The following is a 12,898-nucleotide window of genomic DNA, read 5'->3' as shown; positions in this document are numbered from 1 at the left end:
ACATTTCTTTTGGCCAAAGATGAGACGGGATGTTGAGCGTTTTGTTGCTCGCTGCACTACATGTCAAAGAGCTAAGTCACGACTCAATCCTCATGGTTTATATATGCCTTTGCATGTACCTAGTGTTCCTTGGGAGGATATATCTATGGACTTTGTTTTAGGTTTACCTCGAACAAAGAACGGGAGGGATAGCATATTTGTTGTCATGGATAGGTTCTCGAAAATGGCACACTTTATACCATGTCATAAAAGCGATGATACTGTTAATGTTGCTGATTTGTTCTTTCGTGAAATTATTCGCTTACATGGTGTGCCAAATACTATTGTTTCAGATCGTGATACTAAATTTCTTAGCCACTTTTGGAGATGTTTATGGGCTAAGTTGGGGACTAAGCTGCTTTTTAGTACTACTTGTCACCCCCAAACTGATGGACAAACTGAAGTAGTCAATAGAACATTGTCTACTATGCTTAGGGCTGTTTTGAAGAATAACAAGAAAATGTGGGAAGAATGCTTGCCTCATATTGAATTTGCTTATAATCGTTCATTGCATTCTACTACTAAGATGTTCCCTTTTGAAATTGTGTATGGTTTCCTACCTCGTGCACCTATTGATTTGTTGCCTCTTCCATCTTCAGAGAAGGTTAATTTTGATGCTAAAGAATGTTCTGAATTGATTTAAAAAATGCATGAGTTAACTAAGGAAAACATTGAGCGTATGAATGCTAAATATAAACTTGCTGGAGATAAGGGTAGAAAACATGTTGTGTTTGCGCCTGGAGATCTTGTTTGGTTACATTTGCGTAAAGATAGATTTCCTAATCTGCGCAAATCAAAGCTAATGCCACGTGCTGATGGTCCTTTTAAGGTGTTAGAGAAAATAAATGATAATGCATATAAACTTGAGCTACCTGTAGATTTTGGGGTTAGTCCCACTTTTAACATTGCAGATTTGAAGCCTTATTTGGGTGAGGAAGATGCGCTTCCGTCGAGGACGACTTCATTTCAAGAAGGGGAGGATGATGAGGACATCAATACCATTGTTACACCCACAGCCCCTACTGTTACATATACTGGACCAATTACTAGAGCTCACGCACGCCAATTAAATTACCAGGTACTTTCGTTTCTTGGTAATGATTCTAATGTTCATGAGATTATGATGCTGCCTAAATTGGATACATTTGTTTTGCTTACAAATGAAGGGCCTAGCTTGCAGAAGGATGAACATTGGAGCAAGAACACACATGGAGTTGATGGCATGCGCAAGGGGATCAAGAACGGAGTTACAAGTGATGATTTTAGGACTTTAAAGCCGCCATAAGGAGTGCATGAAGCCTTGGACGAAATATACAAGATGCCACTTCATAATATTCGTCCATAGGCTATTCTAGGTGCTGCGTCACCTTATTAATGGGCCAGGCCCATGTAATTTCGAAATACTTAAGTATAGGCTATTTTTAGAGTCCGTATAATGAGGACATCAATACCATTGTTACACCCACAGCCCCTACTGCTACATATACGGGACCAATTACTAGAGATCGCGCACGCCAATTAAATTATCAGGTACTTTCGTTTCTTGGTAATGATTCTAATGTTCATGAGAATATGATGCTGCTTAAATTGGATACATTTGTTTTGCTTACAATTGAAGGGCCTAGCTTGGAGAAGGATGAACATTGGAGCAAGAACAAGCATGGAGATGATGCCATGCGCAAGGGGAACAAGAACGGAGTTACAAGTGATGATTTCAGGACTTTGAAGCCACCATAATGGGTGCATGAAGCCTTGGACGAAATATACAAGATGCCACTTCATAAATTTCGTCCCGAGGCTATTTTCGGTGCTGCGTCACCTTATTATTGGGCCAGGCCCATGTAATTTCGAAATACATAAGTATAGGCTATTTTTAGAGCCCGTATGTGTGGGGAAACAAGAGATAGGGTTGATTTCGGACCCCTCCACCAAGGGCCACGAAATTCCCCTCTCGTCCTCCATATATACAGCCCTTAGGGCACCGTTTAGACTTTGGGTTTTGTTTAGATTAAAAGTTCGCCATAGCTGCAACTTCGCGTACTTCGTTTGTGTTCAACTACCAGACAAAGGCGTCACAGAACCCCACCTTGATCAATAAAGCTTTCATCTTATATTCGCAATATCCAGATTGCAATATCAGTTTCTTGCTTGTTCTTCGTTTGCTCGCAGGAAGCAGACCCTCGTGGTCAGGTTGATCGTGCTCCGGCGTGGTCAATAACCTCTCGGAGTTGGTTTAGCGATTGCTAAGGCGCGATGTCCTCACACGTTCGTAGTCGGATCGTCAAAGTCGACTTCCACCAAAGCGATATCCATCATCTCATCGAAAGTTGGGACACCTTTGCCTCTATCAAGTGGTATCAGATTTCCAGGTTGCTCGGTGAGATTTTACAGTTTTTCATAGTTGAGATCGAGTCTGTTCTTCATACCTACAGTCCACGAAAAAGCCACAAAAAAATTAGGGTTAGTTCATCATATCCGAACCAATCTGAGCCTTTGCATAATCTTTTTAGGGTTTTGCTTTGTTGAATTTGCGGTTGCATCGTCGGTCTAGTTGCTGGTCTTAGAGTCTAGTCTTTTAGAATTTCGAGTTCTGGTCATAAGTTGTCACGCCGCCGCCGCACCATCATCATCGCCCCTGCCATCTACCACCACCGCTCCGAATCCGTGTCCATATACCACCACCAATCCGTGTCCATATACCACCACCGATCCATATCCATATACTACCATCGCTACCACCACCGCTGCCATATACCACCACCATATATCCACCACCAATCCGAGTTCCTTGCTTATTAGGTTTGTTTTCGGGATCCATCTAGTTTCCGATTCGTGTTTCCTTGCCGGAGTAGGTTTCGGAAAAAAAAAGAGTCCGGAAACCACCCTCCGTTTAGGCCCAAAATTTTCCGAAAACGCACTTGTCGAAAAAATTTCTGGCTATCCTATTTTTAGGTGTTTCTAAGCGTATTGAGACAGTCGCCGTTATAGAAAGTTTTTTTTGACCCGTTTCCAGTTTTTGGGTCCGGGCAGTCGAAAAAAAAATGGTCAATAAAAAATTTCGTGCCCATCCTGTTAGTTTGACCTGGGAAGAGTTTTGAGACACTCGCCACTATAGTGATTTTTCGCAAAAAAAAAGAGCAGCGCAAAAAAAAACAGCGCAAAAAAAAAGAGCGAAAAAAATAATTCCAGAGTGAGCTTTTCCCTTGTTTACATGCATCGCCGTGATTTTGTTAGTGTTCTAGGCTCGCGTCTCTAGCACGGTCTAGTCTAGGACCAGCACAGTACCGTCGTTGAGCGTTTATTCAACTTTGCATCTCTGAATTGATTATTGCTGACCCTTTTTGCTACCATATTATAAGCCTTCCCAGCTCCACATACATCTACGTCGTGCGTTTGACTCTCCCTGGTAATCGCTCTATCCAAGCTTTGAGAGTTTTTGATTACAACGGTTGCCGATCACCGCCTGCTGCTGGGTAAGAACTGGTAAGAATTTGAGATTTGCTTGACGGATTTGTGACACCCACCACCACCTCTTGTTAGTAGTCTGTAGGATCATATTCTTGTGTGTTTCTATTGCTGCTAACCATGCCAGGATCACAAGCCGACGAGACTGACTGGGAGAACATGACGAATAAGGATTTGCATGATAAATTTCAGCAAATGATGAGTGGACAGGTGCAAGATGTGCTAAACAGATTTGAAGAGGCCATGGAGAAGATAGATGGCATGGAGAAGATGTTCGAAACAAAGCTCGATAACAAGTTTAATGAATTGCTCGCGCGTCTTCCACCACCACCACCCGTTGTACCTAACGCACCTCTCCAACAACAACAACAACGACTACCTCCACGTCGCGAAACAGATCTCCGCCGAGCAAGCCGTGTTCCTCTTGCGTTTGGCCAAACTATTGGTGCTGCTGTTGATACATCTGTGGCTCCTGCTGCTGATGCGGAGGAGGATGATTATGTGGGAGATTATGAGGATGAGGTCGATCAAAATCAGCACTACGTGCAGCCACCTGCACCACCACCAGCAGGTCGACCTTAGGTATATATTCGTAATGGTAGGCCTGCACCAGCACCTCAGGTACGAGATGATGTCCATATTCCTAAACTAAAATTGAATATTCCACCATTTGAGGGTAGATATGTTCCTGATATATATCTTACTTGGGAGTTAGAAACTGAACAACGTTTTACATGTTTACAATATCCCGAGGAGAGACGGGTTGCTGCTGCTGTTTGTGCTTTCACTAGTTTTGCATGTGTATGGTGGTCTGAACATTGTAGATTATATCCTATTCCCGCTACTTGGGCTGCTTTGAAAACTGCTATGCGTACTCGTTGGGTTCCACCATATTATCAACGTGAATTGCTTCAAAAATTACAGCGCTTAAGACAAGGAAAAAATTCTGTAGAAGAATATTATCAGGAATTAGAAACTAGCATGATTAGATGTGGTATTGTTGAGGAGAATGAAGCTATGCTTGCACGTTTTCTGGGTGGATTAAATAGAGAGATTCAGACCATTCTAGACTATAAGGAGTATACTAATATCACTCGTTTATTCCATCTTGCTTGTAAAGCTGAACGTGAAGTGCATGATCGACAAGCATTGGCGCGAACTAACTTTTCTGCAGGCCGACCTTCATCATGGACACCGCGTGCATCTTCTACTTCAACTGCACCAGCACCTCAATTAGGTGCCTCCTCCAGTCGTGATACAAGAAAACAGGCACAACCACCATTATCTGCCAAGAGCACACCTGCTGGGCCTGCACGGAGTTCTTCTTCTTCCATGGCATCAATAGGGCACACAAGTGATATTATTTGTCGTCGTTGTAAGGGAGGAGGTCATTATGCGAGAGAATGCAAATCTCCGCGTGTGATGATTGCTACCGCGGATGGTGGATATGAGTCCGCTAGTGACTATGATGAGGAGACTTTGGCTCTTATTACACGTGAAGAACATGGTGGAGATGATTCTGATCATGAGACGCAATACATGGCTCCTGAAGACGCTGATAGGTATGAATGTTTAGTTGGTCAACGTGTTTTGAGTGTGCAGGTCACACAAGCTGAGCAAAATCAGAGGCACAATTTGTTCCATACCAAGGGAGTTGTGAAGGAACGTTCTGTGCGCGTCATCATAGACGGAGGTAGCTGCAACAACTTGGCTAGCATGGAGATGGTGGAGAAGATTTCTCTCACCACAAGACCTCATCCACATCCTTACTACATCCAATGGTTCAACAACAGCGGCAAGGTTAAGGTAACACGTACTGTTCGTGTGCATTTTAGTATCTCTACATATGCTGATTATGTTGATTGTGATGTGGTACCTATGCAAGCATGTTCCTTATTACTTGGTAGACCATGGCAATTTGATAAAAATGTTGTACACCATGGTAGAAACAATCATTATACTCTTGTTCATAAGGATAAAAATATTACTTTGCTTCCTATGACTCCTGATTCTATTTTGAAAGATGATATTAATAGAGCTAATAAAGCAAAACAGGAGAAGAATAAGAGTGAAAATCAGATTGTGGCAAAAGAATTTGAGCAACAAATGAAGCCTAATAATAAACCATCTAGTGTTGCTTCTGAAATTAAATTGAAAACTGCATGTTTATTTGCCACCAAATCTGATATTGATGAGCTAGATTTCAGCAAATCTGTTTGCTATGCTTTTGTGTGCAAAGAGGCATTATTTTCATTCGAGGACATGCCTTCCTCTTTGCCTCCTGCTGTCACTAACATTTTGCAGGAGTTCGCTGACATCTTTCCACAAGACGTGCCACCGGGATTACCGCCTATTCGAGGGATTGAGCATCAGATTGACTTAATTCCCGGTGCGTCACTGCCAAACCGTGCGCCATACCGTACCAATCGAGAGGAGACGAAGGAGATTATGCGTCAAGTACAAGAGCTTCTCGACAAAGGTTATATACGCGAATCCCTTAGTCCTTGTGCTGTTCCTATTATTCTAGTGCCGAAAAAGGATGGTACATCACGTATGTGTGTTGATTGTAGAGGCATTAATAATATTACTATTCATTATCGTCATCCTATTCCTAGGCTAGATGTTATGCTTGATGAATTGAGTGGCTCTACCATATTCTCCAAAGTTGATTTGCGTAGTGGTTACCATCAAATTCGTATGAAATTGGGTGATGAATGGAAAACAGCATTTAAAACAAAGTTTGGTTTATATGAGTGGTTAGTCATGCCTTTTGGGTTAACTAATGCGCCTAGTACTTTCATGAGACTAATGAACGAAGTTTTACGTGCTTTCATTGGACGATTTGTGGTAGTCTATTTTGATGATATACTGATTTATAGCAAATCTTTGGAAGAACATTTGGAACATTTACGTGCTGTTTTTATTGCTCTATGTGATGCACGTTTGTTTGGTAACCTTGGGAAGTGCACCTTTTGCACCGACCGAGTATCTTTTCTTGGCTATGTTGTTACTCCACAGGGAATTGAAGTTGACAAAGCCAAGATTGAAGCTATTGAGAGTTGGCCGCAGCCCAAAACGGTCACACAAGTGAGGAGTTTTCTGGGCCTCGCTGGATTCTATAGGCGTTTTGTGAGAGATTTCAGCACCATTGCTGCACCTCTCAATGAGCTTACAAAGAAATATGTGCCTTTTCTGTGGGGTACCGCACAGGAAGAAGCCTTCACGGTATTGAAAGATAAGTTGACACATGCTTCTTTACTCCAACTTCCTGATTTTAATAAGACTTTTGAGCTTGAATGTGATGCTAGTGGAATTGGATTAGGAGGTGTGTTATTACAAGATGGCAAACCTGTTGCATACTTTTCTGAAAAATTGAGTGGGCCTAGTCTGAATTATTCTACTTACGATAAAGAATTATATGCTCTTGTTCGGACTTTAGAAACATGGCAACGTTATTTATGGCCCAAAGAATTTGTTATACATTCTGATCATGAATCTTTGAAACATATTAAAAGTCAAGCTAAACTGAATCGTAGACATGCTAAATGGGTTGAATTTATTGAGACTTTCCCTTATGTCATTAAACACAAGAAGGGAAAAGAAAATGTTATTGCTAATGCATTGTCTCGTCGCTATACTATGCTTTCACAACTTGATTTAAAAATATTTGGTTTGGAGACCATCAAAGATCAATATGTGCATGATGCTGATTTTAAAGATGTAATGCAGAATTGTAAAGAAGGAAGAATGTGGAACAAGTTTGTCGTTAACGATGGATTTGTGTTTCGTGCTAACAAGCTATGCATTCCAGCTAGCTCTGTTCGTCTTTTGTTGTTGCAGGAGGCGCATGGAGGAGGATTAATGGTACACTTTGGCGTGAAGAAGACGGAGGACGTACTTGCTACACATTTCTTTTGGCCAAAGATGAGACGGGATGTTGAGCGTTTTATTGCTCGCTGCACTACATGTCAAAAAGCTAAGTCGCGACTCAATCCTCATGGTTTATATATGCCTTTGCATGTACGTAGAGTTCCTTGGGAGGATATATCTATGGACTTTGTTTTAGGTTTACCACGAACAAAGAAGGGGAGGGATAGCATATTTGTTGTCGTGGATAGATTCTCGAAAATGGCACACTTTATACCATGTCATAAAAGCGATGATGCTGTTAATGTTGCTGATTTGTTCTTTCGTGAAATTATTCGCTTGCATGGTGTGCCAAATACTATTGTTTCAGATCGTGATACTAAATTTCTTAGCCACTTTTGGAGATGTTTATGGGCCAAGTTGGGGACTAAACTGCTTTTTAGTACTACTTGTCACCCCCAAACTGATGGACAAACTGAAGTAGTCAATAGAACATTGTCTACTATGCTTAGGGCTGTTTTGAAGAATAATAAGAAAATGTGGGAGGAATGCTTGCCTCATATTGAATTTGCTTATAATCGTTCATTGCATTCTACTACTAAGATGTGCCCTTTTGAAGTTGTGTATGGTTTCCTACCTCGTGCACCTATTGATTTGTTGCCTCTTCCATCTTCGGAGAAGGTTAATTTTGATGCTAAACAACGTGCTGAATTGATTTTAAAAATGCATGAGTTAACTAAGGAAAACATTGAGCGTATGAATGCTAAATATAAACTTGCTGGAGATAAGGGTAGAAAACATGTTGTGTTTGCACCTGGAGATCTTGTTTGGTTACATTTGCGTAAGGATAGATTTCCTGATTTGCGCCACGTGCTGATGGTCCCTTTAAGGTGTTAGAGAAAATAAATGATAATGCATATAAACTTGAGCTGCCTGCAGATTTTGGGGTTAGTCCCACTTTTAACATTGCAGATTTGAAGCCTTATTTGGGTGAGGAAGATGAGCTTCCGTCGAGGACGACTTCATTTCAAGAAGGGGAGGATGATGAGGACATCAATACCATTGTTACACCCACAACCCCTACTGCTACATATACGGGACCAATTACTAGAGCTCGCGCACGCCAATTAAATTATCAGGTACTTTCGTTTCTTGGTAATGATTCTAATGTTCATGAGAATATGATGCTGCTTAAATTGGATACATTTGTTTTGCTTACAAATGAAGGGCCTAGCTTGGAGAAGGATGAACATTGGAGCAAGAACAAGCATGGAGATGATGGCATGCGCAAGGGGAACAAGAACGGAGTTACAAGTGATGATTTCAGGACTTTGAAGCCACCGTAATGGGTGCATGAAGCCTTGGACGAAATATACAAGATGCCACTTCATAAATTTCGTCCCGAGGCTATTATAGGTGCTGCGTCACCTTTTTATTGGGCCAGGCCCATGTAATTTCGAAATACATAAGTATAGGCTATTTTTAGAGTCCGTATGTGTGGGGAAACAAGAGATAGGGTTGATTTCGGACCCCTCCACTAAGGGCCACGAAATTCCCCTCTCTTCCTCCATATATACAGCCCTTAGGGCACCGTTTAGACTTTGGTTTTGTTTAGATTAAAAGTTCGCCATAGCTGCAACTTCGCGTACTTCGTTTGTGTTCAACGACCAGACAAAGGCGTCACAGAATCCCACCTTGATCAATAAAGCTTTCATCTTATATTCGCAATATCCATATTGCAATCTCAGTTTCTTGCGGGTTCTTCGTTTGCTCCCAGGAAACAGACCCTCGTGGTCAGGTTGATCGTGCTCCGGCGTGGTCAATAACCTCTCGGAGTTGGTTTAGCGATTGCTAAGGCGCGACGTCCTCGCACGTTCGTAGTCGGATCGTCAAAGTCGACTTCCACCAAAGCGATATCCATCATCTCATCGAAAGACGGGACACCTTTGCCTCTATCACCGTATCTGTGGGGAAACAAGAGTTAGGGTTGGTTTCGGACCCCACCCTCAAGGGCCACGAAATTCCCGCCTCTTCCTCCATATATACATCCCTTAGGGCGTCGTTTAGACTTTGGGTTTTGTTTATATCAAAAGTTTGCCATAGCTGCAACTTCGCGTACTTCGTTTGTGTCCAACGACCAGACCAAGACGTCATAGAACCCCACCTTGATCAATAAAGCTTTCATCTTATATTCGCAATATCCAGATTGCAATCTCAGTTTCTTGCTTGTTCTTCGTTTGCTCGTAGGAAACAGACCCTCGTGGTCAGGTTGATCGTGCTCCTGCGTGGTCAATAACCCTTGGAAGTTGGTTTAGCGATTGCTAAGGCGCGACGTCTCGCACGTTCGTAGTCGGATCATCAAAGTCGACTCCCACAGAAAATGATAGCCACCATCTCATCAAAACATCGGGACCCTCGCCTCTATCAGGTCGATTCGGTGCTCAATGCCTCGTAGAGGAGGTAGTCCCGGAGGTAGCTCATCGGGAAAAACATCTTGAAATTCCTGCAAAAGAGAAGACAACACTAGAGGAAGAGTGTGAGAGGTGTTAGTTTGTGGTGCATTGTCCTTGCACATGATGACATAGTGTAGGACACTAGATGGGTTCTCACACACTTCTCTCATCTCACGTTTGGTGGCAATTAGAACTAGGTTCTTGTTTTCGCTCATCGTGGAGGCACTCAATTTGGGCTTGTGGCGCTCAATCTCTTTTTGGTGGCTCACTCTCTCACCATTCTCTCCATGATGGGTGGTATGCTTGTCAGCGATCACTTGACTTGGCAACATTGGACGGAGGACGTACTCCTTGCCCTTCATCTTGAAGATGTAGTGGTTCGTTCGACCGTTGTGGACGACTCCTCTATCGAATTGCCATGGCCGTCCAAGGAGAAGATGACAAACGGTCATTGGAACAACGTCGCACCCCAAGGTATCTTCGTAGGCACCGATCTTGAAGGAGTCTTGTACTCGGTGCTCGACTTGGATGGTGCCGGAGTCACTAAGCCATTGCACTTTGTATGGATGAGGATGCTTCGTCTTGGGAAATTGGAGCTTGGAGAAAGTTGTTCACTTGCGAGATTGTGACAACTCCCTCCATCGATGATGACCTTGACGGATCGTCCATTGATGCCGGCCTTGGTGTGGAATATGTGGCATCGTTGGTCTTCTTCTTGGTGATGTTGGAGAGTCAAGAATTTTGAGCCAACAAGTGCGGGACTTAAGTCTTCATCACAAAAGACTTGTTCTTCTTCATTGTTCACTTGGCGGTGCATGGCGACTTGCTCAAGTGCTTCCGTTTCACCTTCACTCATGGAGTCATAAGTGCCATCGTCGTTGAAGACCATGGTCCGCTTGTTGGTGCACTCGTAGGACTTGTGGCCTCGGCCTCCGCAAGTGAAACACTTGAAGGAACTCGTCTTGACGGTCTCATCGGTTGGGGTTGATGATGATGATGATGATGCTCTCGGCTTGAAGTTGCCCATAGTAGGGGTGCTTGTAGTTGGCGAAGCTTTCTTGGAAGTCGACTTGTCGATGTTGGAAGTAGAAGGTCTTGTAGTCGGTGTTGAAGTCGTTGAAGCTTGGTTATTGGAGAAGCCGTAGGACTTGGATGAGAGCTTGGCGTTCCGCTTTGGTAGCTTGGTGTACTAGCTCGATGAGATTTGAGTATGGTTGGAAGTCGGCGATCTTCTTGATAGGATGATTGAGTCCATTCAAGAAACGTGCCATTGTTTGCTCATCATCTTCCGTGACATTGGCTCGTATCATGGCAATCTCCATCTCCTTGTAGTACTCTTCAATGCTCTTGGTTCCTTGCTTGAGTTGTTGGAGTTTCTTGAAGAGGTCGCGGTTGTAGTAGGTAGGCACGAAGCGTGCTCTCATGACATCCTTCATTTGTTCCCAAGTAGTGATGGGTGGTTCACCTCTTGCCTCATGGCTCTCTATGATTTGTTCCCACCAAATGGGGACATAGTCTTGGAACTCAAGGGATGCCATCGCGATCTTCTTCTCTTCTTCATAATTGTGCAAACGAAAGATCTTGTCAACTTTCAATGCACATGAAAGGTATTCTTCGGGATCGTTGCTTCCGTTGAAATTGGGCATGGTGAACTTGAGCTTGCCGTAGTGTTGCTCTTCATTGTGTTGGGGTCGGGGATGATGGCGCCCATGTTGTAGATGATTGTTCAACTCGTGGTGCTCTTGTCACGGAGGGTTGTCAACCTCGTGTTGCTCTTGTCGTGGAGGATTCCCATTGTTTTCATGCTCTTGATGAACTTGATGGTCTTGGCGAGCTTGTGGAGCAGCGCGTCAAGCTCAACGAGGAATTAGACGATGCATGCGAGCTTGAAGTCGTCGTTCGTGAATTTCTTCGCGAAGTGCTTCCTCTTCTTCACGGGCTTGACGGCCTCGGTCGGCAACGGCTCGACTTGCATCGCGTAGAGCTTGTTGCGCCTCAAGTGCTTGAGCATCACGGAGTTGTTGTTCTTTACGTTGAGCCTCGACATCTTGTGCATTTTGGTGTAGATGCACACGCGGTCTTCCTCTTCATGTTGGCGTTGTTGTTGTCGTTCTCGAGCTAGCGCAAAGGCTTCTTCGGCTTGACGTCGTCGGTGCTCTTGAGAGTCGGTGTCCCGACGTGGATTGAGGTTTGCTTGACGGTCAGTGCGCGCGGCTCGACGAAGAGTGTTCGATGTCGGTGTACTCGAGCCGGAGAGGGTAAAGTCGGAATGGCGGCTTGAACGGCTCCTTCTTGAAGTGGAAGAAGAGCGGTTGAGCAACAAAGCACGAATCTCTTCCATCCTTGCATCATTCTCTTGCTTGTGATCATCGAGCTTGTGGTCAAAGTAGTCCCTTGTACGTTGCTCGGAAAGTCGTAAGTCGGCGGCAAGGTTGTCGATGCGTTCACTCATAGCTTGTTGCTCTCGATGCAAAGCACATTGTGCACCAAAGAGGTGACTCTTGGTGACGGAGGAGTTCATGTCATCGTCCTGCCCCATGAAGAGTGGGTTGGTAGAAGTACTTGGCCTATCCATCATTCCAAGAAAAATGTGAGTGGTCGAAAGAGAAGAATGAGTACCAAATGTACCTTGACCGAAGTTGAAAGTGGATCGAGGATCACTCCAATGTAGGACAAGGAAATAGCATAATTGGTACGAGTTCTTGTCGGTTTCTCACACCTACACAAGTAAAAGCTTTTGGTGGAGCTTGGTTAGGATGGTGGCACAAAATTTGATGTAATTGTAAGTGAGCTTCAATAATGTTGGAAAAGATTCGCAAGATGCAATGTAACAAGTAGACCAAGCATATAAGGTACACGGAAACACACACGCAAAAAGATAAGTGGGGTTGTGCAACCAAGGGTGAGCCAAAATGTGGAATCCACGAAAATGCTCTTGTTGCACCACACTAGAGAGACGCTAGCACGATTGCATGATAGGCGGATACAAGAACTTGTGCACAACCTACTTAGCAAAAATGTAACGACTTATATCCCAAATACTTTGTATGCAAGGTGTTGTTATGATATGATCC

This window comes from Triticum dicoccoides, chromosome 3A, assembly GCF_002162155.2.
Source record: "Triticum dicoccoides isolate Atlit2015 ecotype Zavitan chromosome 3A, WEW_v2.0, whole genome shotgun sequence".
NCBI classification, from domain to species: Eukaryota; Viridiplantae; Streptophyta; class Magnoliopsida; order Poales; family Poaceae; genus Triticum; species Triticum dicoccoides.
This window is presented reverse-complemented; position numbering follows the sequence as displayed.